At 35.0% G+C, this 13,664-nt stretch overlaps 1 pseudogene; it reads left to right on the forward strand.

Annotated features, from left to right (window-relative positions):
• Positions 1–7,202: 7,202 nt before the first annotated feature.
• On the forward strand, positions 7,203–7,313 carry LOC117284295 (annotated as a pseudogene).
• Positions 7,314–13,664: the final 6,351 nt, after the last annotated feature.

The following is a 13,664-nucleotide window of genomic DNA, read 5'->3' on the forward strand; positions in this document are numbered from 1 at the left end:
AAAAAAAAAAAAAAAAGTTCCACCACATTACAATAGTACTACCCTGAGGACCAAGCCTTTGGAGAACACTTCAGCTCCAAATTATAGCATGTACACAATTCATAAGGCTAGCACATCACAGGATCCTTTCATCATCAAAAAAGTTTTCCCCAAAATCAAGAGTAAAATCAAATCAAGAGTAAAAACGACTGTGCACAATGGTTGGAGATGTTACTGTGTTATCCTTCGCTCTTCCCCACCTCCACTGGATCAGAAAACCTTCAGAATTCTGACTCTTTGATCATAAAAATGAATAAATTCTGTTTAATTGAAGTTCCCCTTGTTTTTCACGTTAGGAAACCGCTCCTCATTGTCTATTTCACTGTGGAAATTCTCCAGAAATTCATGCTAATCACAGTGTTTTCCAAAGCATAACTCATCACATGTCAGCATTTTGGCTAAGATCAAGTATGGAAAGCACAACTCAAGGCTTCCTCTCCCATAAAATCAATTTGCTTTCATCCTTCATTGTTCATAATGACTCTATTTTAACTCACTTCCTCGGGCCCTGATATGGTTTGAATGTGTCTACCAAAACTCATGTTGAAGTTTAATTGCCACTGTAACGGTATTAAGAGGTGGGACCTCTAAGAGGTAATTAGATCACAATGTCTCTGCCTGCACGAATGGATTCGTGCCATATGGAAGAGGTGGGTTAGCTACTGCGATATTTGGTTCCTGAGTTTAAAGGAAAGGGGTGAAGCCTCTTTCTCTTCTCCTCTGTCTCTAGTGTGATCCCTTGCTCTTCTTCCGTGTTATAACACAACACAATGGTCTCACCAGATAACAACACCATGTTCTTGGATTGCCAAGTGTTCATAATCATGAGTCAGATAAACTTCTTTTGCTTTTAAATTCACTAGTCTGTGGTATTCTGTTATAGCAGAAGAACACAGTCTAAGACAAGCCCTAAATATTTACTTCCTGATGTATCTGTGTTTATTGGTGAATGACCATGGTCCCAACATTCTACAATCTTCCTAGCAGCAAAGAGCTTACTTCTTTTCTTCTTTTACTGCCATCACACTTTTTTTCATGGTAGTAGTAAAGGCAAGTGAACATACGAAAGCCAAATAATTAGAACCTAGCACGTGAGGTCCTCAGAACACTAATTCTATAGCTTTTTGTCAGTCACAGTATGTATTCAGGATTTAGAGTAACATTTTTCCTACTTCTAAGTTTATAACTTATCCCCAAATGATTACATATGAAATATTGAAATTGTTAGTGTAACTTGCAAATAACGTATTATCTAAACTTACTTAATATGTTTGCTTCCCAACATTTGTTGAGCATTTTCTGTTACAGCAACAGCATGTACATTGCTGAGGTGTGAATGGAAGAAAGATAAGAGAGAGTGTAGGATGTTGATTAAGGTAATCTTCCAGCCCTAGTGGAGGTCATAAGAGAAACCCAAAAATAATAATATCCAACAGGATAATATTGTGTGTACATAGGCCAAATGTGTTAGAGTCAGGAGAATGACAAATAGTTTCACAAGGCAGGTTATAATTTGCTAGACAGCAGAGGAAATGAGTTTTCTTGAAGTATTTATTCTTTGTTGTTATTGGTGTTTGTGTGCTTGTTTGTTTGTTTGTTTGTTTGTGGTGTTAGAGATCAAATATTGGGCCTTCACATTGAGGTACATCCCCAATATGTCCTAGTTTTTTTTGTTTGTTTGCTTTGAGATAGGGTCTAGCTAAGTCCCTAAATTGGCCATGCTGGACCCAAATGTGTGATCCTCCTGTCTCGGCCAGGCTGGTTGTATGAGCTGAACTGCGTCCCCTCAAAATTCACATTTTGAAGCCCTACTCCCTAGGTAAAAACAAGAGTTAGGGAGTTAGAGATGATTAAGTTAAAATGAGCCCATCAGGATGACTTAGTACCAGTTGACTGGTGTCCTTATAAGACGAAATGTGGACACACAGAGAGACAAAAGGGATGCATATGCAGAAGAATGACCATGTGAAGACAGAACAAAAAGATGGCCATGTGCAAGTCTAAGAGAAGAAACCCACACTGGTGACAACTTGATCTTGGACTTCCAGCCTCTAGAATAGTGAGACATGTATTTCTATTGCATAAGCCACCCCATGAGTGGTACAGGATTTGCATATATACTACTGGCATCTTTCTTTTTTCTTTAAATACTTAACACAAAGTAAATGCTATGTTGATAGTTATTATACTGGGTTGTTTAGGGAATAATAACAAGAAAATATGTACATGTTCAGTACAGACATGATTATTTTTCTAATATTTTTGTTCTGTAGCTTATTGTATCTGGCTGTATTTTGTTATGGCAGCCTTACTAGACAAATACAGCTGGATTTAGGGTGCCTGGGTACTCATACAAAACAGAGTTTATCATCAGTTCAATGGCACAATATTTCATCATGCTCCATTATGTCAATGACTTACTAGGTTTGAGAGCAGGACCCAAGAGCTCCAATATTAATATATATATATATATGTATATATATAAGCACTTTGTACAGTTCCTGGTGAATAATAAGAAATGCAAATTTTATTTTTATTTTTGTTATTTATTTTATTGCACAAACACTACATGTGTGCCCAATTAAAAAATATAGATCTTGGCTGAGGAAATAGCTCAGTGGCACCGTGCCTGCCTCATAAGCACAAGGTCCTGGATTCGATTCCCAGTGCCAAAAAAAAAATCTATACTCATCATCACTTTAATGGCTGCATTTAAATGACCATTTCTTATTGTTTAATAATTATTTCTATGACAGTACAATGTAGACATTTATCATTGACAGTTACCTTAGAATAATCACATTTCCAGGAAAACTCCCAATGTTCTTTATAAATTGTGAATTAATTTTGGGAAAATCAGCATGTTAACATACTATCACACAAGGGATATCTTTTCATTTATCAATGGCTTTAAAATCTACTTTGCACGTCCTACAATTTTCATTAAACAAGCTATGCATATTTCTTATTAAATTTATTCTATGTATATAAAATCACCATTAAAAAATAATAATTAAAAAAGTAAAGTTGCCATTTATCAGTAATATCTGTTATTAATTGTTTAACAAATTATTACTGGTCTGGAGTAAAGCTGTTAATTTATATAATTATTTTGTAGCCATACTGAACTTCTTATCAATTTTAATAGTTTTGAAATTGATTCCACTGGGATTTCTGGGTAGGGAATCATATTATCCACAAGTAAATATAATTTTATCTCATCAAAATATTAATTTCTTTTTCTGGTTCTATTGTATTGAACAGGAGCTATAAAACAATGTGAAGAAAAGATATTATACCTGGTACTCCTTATCTTGTTTCGGTGGCCAGTACTTCTCCTATTTTTGCCCATTAATTTCAGGTGAATTTTCCTGTTACAAAAAGGAAATTTTCTTTAATTGCTAATTTACTATTTTATCACTAAGAGATGTTAAATTGTATCAATTGTTTTTCAATGACTACATATGAATTGTTGGAGTTCAGGTTGACTAGTACTTTGACGTTGGAGAACTGTTAGATATGATTGTAAGCATTTGTCCAAAAGCAGAGTCCTTACTTTAGTTCAAAATCTCGGCATAGTGTTTGTGATGGGAAGGCAAATTATATTCCTCCTTTAAGGGGCTATTGGAGATAAACCAGCTTGGGTTAAGGCCATACATGGCCAAAACTTTAACTATGCAGTCCAATTGGTGTATATTATCGCCCAAAGTAAACAGCTATAGCATTATGTGCATTTACCCCTTGACCAGATAATGGGGATACAACAGCGAACAAAAAAGAGTTTCTGTCTAGAAAAACTCTGGACAAAAATAATACATGCATATGTGTGGTGGTAAAAATTACTTAGGATGCAAAGACTTTAAACATTTTTTTTAAAGTTTGATTTTTGTGAGTATGAGTTTGCAGCACATAGTGCATTGTGGTATGTTTGCAATTCATAATGGTTACGTTCATTTGGGGGGATGGGTACATGCATATAACCAATCTTGTTCTTTGATCCCTTTACCTCCTCCTTCCCCTGATCCAGCCATCCTCCATCCTAAAACGTCTGTCTTTTTTTTTTTTTTTTTTTTTTTTTTTTTTTTTTTGGGGTTTTTATGATTGCAAGGCAGGCAGCAGAACCACTGAGCTAAATCCCTGACCCAAAAGTCTGTCTTCTTATTTCCCACCATGTCTCCCTTATTTTACTCATTTATTTAATTTATATTTTAAATGTCTTTTTTTCTTTTAAAGTTTTATTTTTATTCGCATATGTTTGTAGTACATAATAATTACATGTTTGGAGGGGAGTTGGTGCACGTACCTAACACAGCAGAATTCCTTTTACTTCCTATCCCCTTCCCTTGTCTCTCTCCTCTTTCCATCTCTGGGTCCCGTCCCACTTACAGAAGGTCTATCTCTGTTTCCCATTGTCTATCTTAGGCTTCTTATATATATAAGAGAAATTATTCAATATTTAACTCTCTGTGTCTGATTTGTTTTACTCAGCATTATGGCGTCAAATTCTATCCATTTTCCTGCAAATGACATGACTTTTTTAAAGGTCAGTTTTTAAATTTTTTTTCAATTTTATATGTTAAGCAATCTAACTTTTGATTCATAATGTACATTTAGACATTTGTTTTCTAAAAATATTTATTTTACCTAGATTTTTAATTTTGGGCATATTAACTTCACAACCTAAAAAACTACCTTCATTAAAGAGAAAATCTGCATCTGCATTAACTATTGAACTATCATGCTCAATTCAATAGTTCTTTGAAGTTGCTTTTCCTTTTAAAAAATCATTTCTAAAGCATAGATAGGCTTTTTAATTTACTCTTTTCTTACCAATTTCTAACTTCCTTTGGCTGTGGCCATAGACTGCACTCTGAATACACTTTCTGCTCTACTGAAATTATCTTTGTGATTCGCGTTCCCAGAATAGAGGGTGTATTTTCTATGGGATACAAGATGGGATTTCGAAAGCTTAGGTCTTTGTATTTCATGTACATCTTGATACTTCACTCCCCACCCTCTTTTGTTTGCCAGCCTGATCTAACAATGACAACAACGAACAGTAGTTGAGTGGAAGAAGGAAAGTATAACAGGACAAACTTATTAAGGAGCTCACAAAAAGCCAAAATATAAAAACCAATTATAAGACCTACAGGAACATTTTTAAAACTTTAATAGTGTCCAGCATTTTAATATAGAATGAAGTCACCAATATTTGGAAACATATAATCATGATTCAATGAAAATGACACAAAGTAGTTCTTAAATTTATAAAAATAAAACATCTCAGTAGTTGACAAGTTATTTTAAGTCTAATTAAAATATAATTGCCTATCATGAGAGTTAAAAAAAGAGAGGTGAAAGAAATTCTGGCCCTGCCTCATTACAGTATGCCACCAGGGCGAGCCTTTCTGTTCAGACTACCTGTTCGCTTGTTTGAAAGAGAGAATGCAAGTTGTTATAGAAATGCTTATTAACAAGGCCTAACACTGAAGAGGTTCCCAATGAGTTGGAGCTCATATTTTAAGAGTTGATAATTTATTACCACTTATCTGAATTTGATGATATTCTATCTTAAAATATTTTACTGTTATATTCTTTTTTATTAGTGTATTACTCTTTTTACTACTATTAGAATATTACTACTCTTTACTTCATCTTGAGGAATATAAAATCTTAATCATTTTTACTTCCTCTTTCCCTCTCTATCCTCACGCCTCCCTCTATTCCCAGATTTCTTTCCCATCGCCACAAACTCTAATATTTTACAGAGAAAGAAAAATAGGATTTAATACACTCTTTCAAGAAAGATGTATCTGCCAAAGTTATTACTTTTGACTTTTAAAAATGAAATTTCATGTGCAAAAACTAGGTAGTATTACTATGTAGTGATATTAACATTAGCAAAATTATACTCAAAGTGTTTCGTTGTTATTTTTAACTAAAATTGCATTTTAACATTTACTTATCTGTCAGAAATGCCAAGAACAGACAAAGATACAATTGTCAGTTATATCCAAAAGTATGTAACATAGAAAACAAAGCAAAAGCTGATACTTTAATAGATCAAAACAGAGATGGACGAATGTGTGAAAAGTACAACTGTTCCTCTGGGTGCTTACCTTTGGTGGTTTAAGCAGCACGGTATATCTGTGTCTTCAAGAGTGGGAATCAGTGATATATCCAAAACAAACGCGAAAGGGATGAAAATCTTGACATTGTCAAAATCCAGGTCCAAGCTTCTTTAAAATAGTAAGTATGTTGATCTTTTTTCTTTCCTTAAACAGGCACAAATTAGTAGTTCTCTTAATCATTCCCAGGGAAAGAAGCGCTTCTGTGGCATTGACAAAGGAGGGCTTTCCCGACTCAGTAATGGATTTGCGGATTTGTATGTGGATGAAAATAGCATCAACCAAATCATCGCCGTCCTTTTCTTGAACCTGAGACTACTGATGTGTATGAGAATGATAGATAAAAGGGGGCTTCTCAAAGCTACATCTTTTAATACATTTGAAAGTAGGCCAAAAATAAAATTGCCTGATGAATTTTATTACACTGCCAATATTTCCCAAAGTTGCAATCTTTTAAAAATTAGGTTTTCACAAAGGGCAATTAAATTTTCAAGTATAATGCAATCATGTTAAACAGTATTAAAATAGAAATAGAGTGCATTTAGTTATTCGTTGATATTTTAATTGTGTATTTTGTAGTAGAATTGCATATTTAAAACATATCTGGTCAATAAATAAAATAAAATGAAGCTGAGCTTGCCTGAAAGAATATTTCGTACTTCAGTGAACAGAAACCATCATATGTGCCGGTTAATACCTGCTACTCTAATGACCTAAAAGAAATTTTCCTTAAATTTTAATGTTGTATTTAATAGGCTGTCTACTCAAGACTTTTGCTTATAGACAAACATAAAAATAGCGCATAATAAATGCCTTTCTTTTATCAAAATTGCCTTTAATCTATTAACTTCAGAAATGCATCATTCTTTTGTAATTGTCTTGCTGAATAATTAGCCATTGGACAACTAAGTAGCATTTATTGCCTCAGTTAAGAGGCTTCCCAGTGGCATAGGAAGGTCTCAGAGGAGCAAATACACCACAGTGACTGCAGAAAAGAGGAGAGAACTATTTAGTGCCTTAGGAAATTTAGCTTTAAGCTTTGCACAGTGGCAGTATCGTAGCCAATGAGGTTTATCCGAGGCACGATTATTGCTAATTGAAAGTTAACATTAGCAGTCCCAGAATTTTAAAAATAATTTTCTGTTTCTAATGATAATAAAAAACATGCTTCATAAAATTTTGATATTAGGAAACTGAAGAAAATTAAACTGGAACCTATTCTTATCATTTTGGTAATCAACATTAATATTTTGATTATAACTACCATTATATATTTTTTTCTCATTGAGTTTACTGGTACATTTTAGGTATACAGTACAGTTACATTCATTTTGGGATCTTGTACCTTTACATGACAGGTCTTGGTTCTCATTTTTTCCCCGTGCCCCTGCCCTCCTTTCACCCCCCTCCTCCCTCTCCCTTTACAAACACTTCATTTCCATTTCTTCATTTTCTCATATTTTTTTCTTTTCCCTTATTATCTGGGGATTTAGCTCAGTGGTTCAGCCGCCTGCCTTCCAGGCCCAAGGACCTGAATTTGATCCCCGGTACCAAAAATATATATATATTTTTTTAAACTGAAATCATTTTTATTTTCATTTAATATAAGCTTTATATTACTGTGTCTCTAAAGCATCATTTTAAGGACTCCATTAATATTTTGCCATATTGCAGTATTTAATTTATTCATTGATTTCTTCCTTTGCTTCAGAGAATTTCAAAATCAATGTTTTATTCCTACGTTATTATATACTGTAAATCTATGGTCAGTTAGTGTTTTCTTGGAAATGTGATGACTACACAGGAGTGTGTTAATATTTTGACTAAAGATTGCCCATATAACTTCCAGAAAACCCGTACTTTTTTTTTTAGACTTTATAAATTTGAATCATTCTGATTTTTTATTTCCTTCTTTCAACTCACAGATCATGCAACATTTTATCAAATATGCCACTTCTATTTCATCTTTTGCAATTTTGTACTTAAACACATACCCTTTAAGCGGTTAGTGTGAATGTTTTTAAGAAATTCACTTCACTTTTAAGCTTCCCCAAGGTAATCAATACAACCACTGGTGTCACAATTGAGCTTTGTGCTAAATGGTTGTTCTTTCAGTCCCGTTATATTATGCTTCTCTCTAAGAAAAGCTACATAATCTACTTAGGAAAATAAGCCCCTTACTTTGAATTACCAAGGCCATGTCTTTTAAAGCTACCTCTATAAAATCAATTGTAAACATTTGAAGAATGTGAAATGGTAATAAATATTACAATCACAATGTAAAATAAGTAAAGAATAAAGAGGAACTCTTTACTTTTCTCTATGCTAAATCCTAAAACAATTTGGTAAATAAAATACTGTATCTACCTCATTTTATGGAGGAGAAAATGAAGCCTGGGAGATAAAATAATTCGCCCAGGGTCACAGTGGTTGGTACTGTTACTTAGCTGAATGCACAGCCAGGTAGGTTGGCTAGATTTGGCAAAATCAATCAATCAACTTCAAATATTTCATGAGATAAGTGCATACCCCCCCAAAAAAGTTGTTTAGCTGAAATTCAAATTTTCATGGGACAAACGCATACCAAAAAAGTTGTTTATCTGAAACTCAGATTTAACTAGATATTCTGTTTTTCATCTAATGTCCCTACTGACCTACAGACCTTTTGACTCCAGAGAAATATAATTCCTTTGTTACCAGGAATGTAGAAGCCTGAAAAATTATGTTAAGTCACTTATTTCAGCAATGTGTCTCCAACAATGACAGCAAAGAATAATGAATTGCCTAGAATGTATAATGTTCCGGTTTGATTCCTAGCACCAAATGTGTGTGTGTGTGTGTGTGTGTGTGTGTGTGTGTGTGTGAAAATATCCACTGTAATTCATCTATAGCTTGCATACATCTAAAAACCCTTAGCATATTGTCTGAACATAAATACAAAAAAACTTGTAATTGTCTCTCTTCCTCTCTCTCCTTCTCTCTCCTCTCTCTCTTCCCCCTCTCCTCTCTCCCTAACCTGCCTTCCTGAATAAAATCTCCTGTCGGACCTCTTGGTAAAAAAAAAAAAATGTAATTGTTACTTTTCATAATATTAATTCCTTCACATCTAAGCAATTTTCTTCTCATATTTTAATGCTTCTTGATCACCTAATCTGAATTTATCATTTAAGAAAATATTTAGATGCTCTGTGAATTTCCCAAATGTTTTCAGCTTGATATTGCTTCTTGCAAAGCTAGGCTTTTCAAAAAAAACTGCCTACCAGTTGTCAAAAGCGGAAGGCCCTTTTGTTCATAGATCTAATGGTCACTTTTCCCCAGTGGGAAAACCACTTTGGGGAGTTCTCTGAAATGTCATGCTGAACTTAAATGTACATGTCTTGGAGTCAGCAACCTGAATTTGAAGATCCTGCATTCACCAGTTCTGGGATTTGGGGCATAACAACAAACCTTCTGAGTCTCGATTTCCATTTCCTGGGATGGGCATAATAATATCTTGAAAATTTACTATGAGGAATAAAATAAGATGAAACAGTATGAAAATGTATTATAGTTCCAAAAGCACAGTAAATACTTCATGAGTGGTACTATAATATTTTTCTCTCATTGAGTTTATTGGTACATTTTAGGGATACAGTACAGTTGGATTCATTATTGGGATCTTGAACCTTTATATGACAAGTCTTGGTTCTCATTTTTTCCCCGTCCCTGCCCTCCCTTCATCCCCTCCTCCCCTCCCCATTTACAAACACTTTATTTCCATTTTTTCATTTTGTCATATTTTTTTCTTTTCCCTTATTACCTTTCCCCTACCCTTCCCACTTTCCCTACACCTTTAGCCCTTTTCTTCCTATTTCACATTGTCAATTATATCATTAGGACCTTATGTACTATTATAGTTTTTCACACCAGAGAAACTATTCGGTATTTACACGTGTGACTTATTTATTTCACTTAGGAGTATATCCTCAATATGTATCCATTTTCCTATGAATGACTCTAATTTCTCATTCTGCATTTTATAGAAAAACCACATCCTCTTCTGGGTATCTTTCCAAAAGAATTAAAAGAATCATACCACAGTGATATATGCACACCTATGTTTATAGCGGCACAGTTTGTAATAGCTAAAACTTTCAAACAGCCCATTTGCCCAACAGTTGCAAACTGGATAAAGAAGGTACTATAATTTTTAAAAGTCAAATGTCAAAGCATTTTCTATATTGGTTGTGCTATTATAAATTTGTCTTGCTTCTGTTAACAGTTAGAAATATGTTTTCTGTCTAAGACATACCATTGGGATGTCTAATCTTTGTAGTCCTACCTCATATGTGACAATTGTAACTAAAATAAATAGACTTAAGAAATTTTAAAAAGACAAAATAGGAAATTTGTTTCCATATACAGTTGTGAGACATTCACTTTTCTCTCAATTTGCCTAGCATTTGAAACTTTAAAAAGTTTTATTTGTATGAGTATGTGTTTGTAGTACATAAGGATGACACTCATTGGATGGAGCTGATACATGTACGTAACACATAAAAATGATTTTAATTAGTTAAATTAAATGGTTAGTGATGTAATTCTAGCAAACCTTCCTTCCTTTTGACAAGTTAACTGCTAGGGAACATCATGAAACTTCATAAAACTTCTCATTATGAAACAACTCTTCCCCAATGAATCATACACACACACACACACACACACACACACACACATACACACACACACAAAGAAAAGCTTTACATATTCAGAGTGACTCATTTGTTTTATTTCAAATGCTTCATCCTTTACTAGCTCTTGTACTTCCTTCTGGAAACTTTCCACCCTCCAAAAATAAATTAATTCAGAATGAACCGAATATTACTGATTCTTTGAATAATGGGTTAGTTATATGGTCTTGAGAAAATTATGTAATTTTTCTCACACTCAGTTTCCTTATCTGTTAAATTAAAATACAGTTCTACCATTAGGTTTTTGTGAGGATAAACAGGGAAAGATGATAGCATGTCACAGACTGTTAGTATGTGCATCTAAGAGAAAGCTGAGTAAATATGGCCTCCCTTCCTTCCCCTTCCCCTCTGAGTTCTTGGAGAGCACCTTAACTGACACGTAGCAGCTTGCTGATAAAACAGTGTGACACTTAACTGAGGGACCACACACAGGAGCCCTAAGATCTTTTAGAGGAAAGGAACTGGTGGAGATTTGGGGGAGGGAGTGGATAGGAATTATTTTTTGCTGAAATTGAAAGTAAGAATTTTGTAAAACATACATACTAGGATACTTTTCCAATTTATCCAAGTTTAAAAGAGTGAGTGTTTTGTTTTCCATCAAAAGTGTGATTAGCTTGACTCAGTCTGCCTATTACCCATTTCCTTTACCTGGGACCTGCAGTAACCTTGACTGACAGAAAGAACACAGCTACACTGGATTACCTATTTAATACGCTGCTTTTAATCTAGTTCCCTGTCTTGCTTTGTCAGCTCCCTCTAAATCTTTATAATCTTATTTAAAGCACCTCTAACTATAGATGCTCATTTGCATGACATTGATTCTTTGTGTTTTCATTTCAAAAATTATATGATTTGAGGGATTTTGGTTCTTAGTCCTAAATTATTAAATATTTGATAGTCTGTCTTCCAGTACACTGAAACCTTCAGCCAAAGTCCTCAATACCATCTTCTCCATGTTTAGAACCATAGTATTTAAAAGTTACATAATTGCTCAATAACTACCTTCACGGTAAGAATTACAAACTCTGTAAATTTAGAGACTGTGTCTACATTGTCCATTAGCTGTCTGTCACTGTATCTGTAGTTTATGACTCCACATCATTCACAAAATATTTAAGTGCTTGGAGTTCTAAGAATTGGAAAGCCAACAGTTAATAAAACTAAGCTGTTGCCTTCACTAAGTTTTAAGTGTGCATTTTAATAGGTGAAAAAGATAAATGAACCAAGTCATAAACATATAAGAAGTCAGGTCGTGATCAGCAGTAATGATAAAGGAAGCAAGGTAAAAGGATGGAGAATGATACATTGTGGCGCAGGACTGTCTCAGGTAGGGTGTCCAGGGAAGGCCTCAGTGATGGAGACTTAAATACAGTGACCGAGTTAGCCATGTCCACTTCCTGGGGAAGAGTCTACCTAGCAGAAGAACAACATGTCCAAAGACAGGATTGTGTTGGATGCTCAAAGAAAAGCCAGTGTGGCTAAACTAGAAGATGCACAGACAATAGAGTTAAGGAGTCAAGGTCTGAGAAGACAGATCATGTAGAGGACATTAGAAGTACGTTAAGGTAATTTAGTGAGAAGAGACAGAGGTTCAGACCAGGATAGGAGAAGTGGCGGTGGTGAGGAAGGCTTGGAATTTGGATGTACTTTTAAGACAGAGGCGATAATATTTGTTGATTGGATGTGGAGTGTGAATGAGAGTGGAATCAAGGACAGCTCTAGATTTTTTTGGTTTAAAGTAGTTAAAGAGAAGGTTGCAGTTTGATGAGATGGAAAAACACCAACTACAGGCTTTTGGAAGAGAGATTGGGAAAACAAAGAATTGTGTGTGTCAGTGTCTCACAAGCATTCACTGGAATAAATGAATGCATAACTTTCATATTTTCTTGTACTTACTTTAATAAGCAGGCTTCGACCAAGACACGTTATGTACATGGACTATTTCTACACTAGGAATGTGAACATTATGTACTGCAAACAAATACAAATTTTAAAACTAGGAAAAAATGTAAAAGAAAATCTTTAAATAGAAGCCTAAGTTTTAAGGCTATTTATCCAAAATAAATCTCTCTACTTTCACATATTCTGTTCCCCAATCCTTTCCTCCTTCAAAACATCAGCGCCTTGTAAAAGCGTGTATCTTGCCTTGTTAGGTTGACTAATTTATTTGTAAGTATTCTCTCATCTGACTAAACTAGAAAAGCAAGACTGAAGCCTCTGCAATGAAACTCTTAGGCAATAAAGTTAGTAGCCACTCATGACTACAGCAGCAGAAGCAAGGAGAGCAGATAAGACTGTTTTCCTCAGTGCTGACACCAGAGGACAGAGACACCCCGTCCTCCCAGCTGAGGGTATCAGCAGCAAGTACCCTCACTGTCCCTCAGATCCCTGTGAACTACGGCTTAACAAACCGTGCTATGAAATGCAATGAATCAAAACGTTAGCTAATATAATTTTGCGGGAATAGGTCTTTTCGATTTGGGCTCTGCTGTTCCCTTTTTTTAAAAGTTTATTTCAAATAAATGGGAGGAATCTGTGAGGGAGTGGCCCGCTGGCTGGAAACAGGTGACAGTGGATGCTGGGAGAGTGGAGGGGCCGCGGGGGACCTGATAACAGCACAAAAGGGCAAAGTCTGTTCTAAAACTACCCGAATGAACGTCAGCATGGGTATCTGCGTAGGCAGCGGAAGGCTTCCAAAGCCAGCAGGTCGCTCAGCGCCCAGCGATGGAGACCTTTCGACCCGGGAGCCTTCAGAAGGGGCCCTCAG

The sequence above is a fragment of the Fukomys damarensis genome, unplaced genomic scaffold (assembly GCF_012274545.1).
Source record: "Fukomys damarensis isolate Sample0158 unplaced genomic scaffold, DMR_v1.0_HiC HiC_scaffold_35, whole genome shotgun sequence".
In the NCBI taxonomy this organism is placed as follows: Eukaryota; Metazoa; Chordata; class Mammalia; order Rodentia; family Bathyergidae; genus Fukomys; species Fukomys damarensis.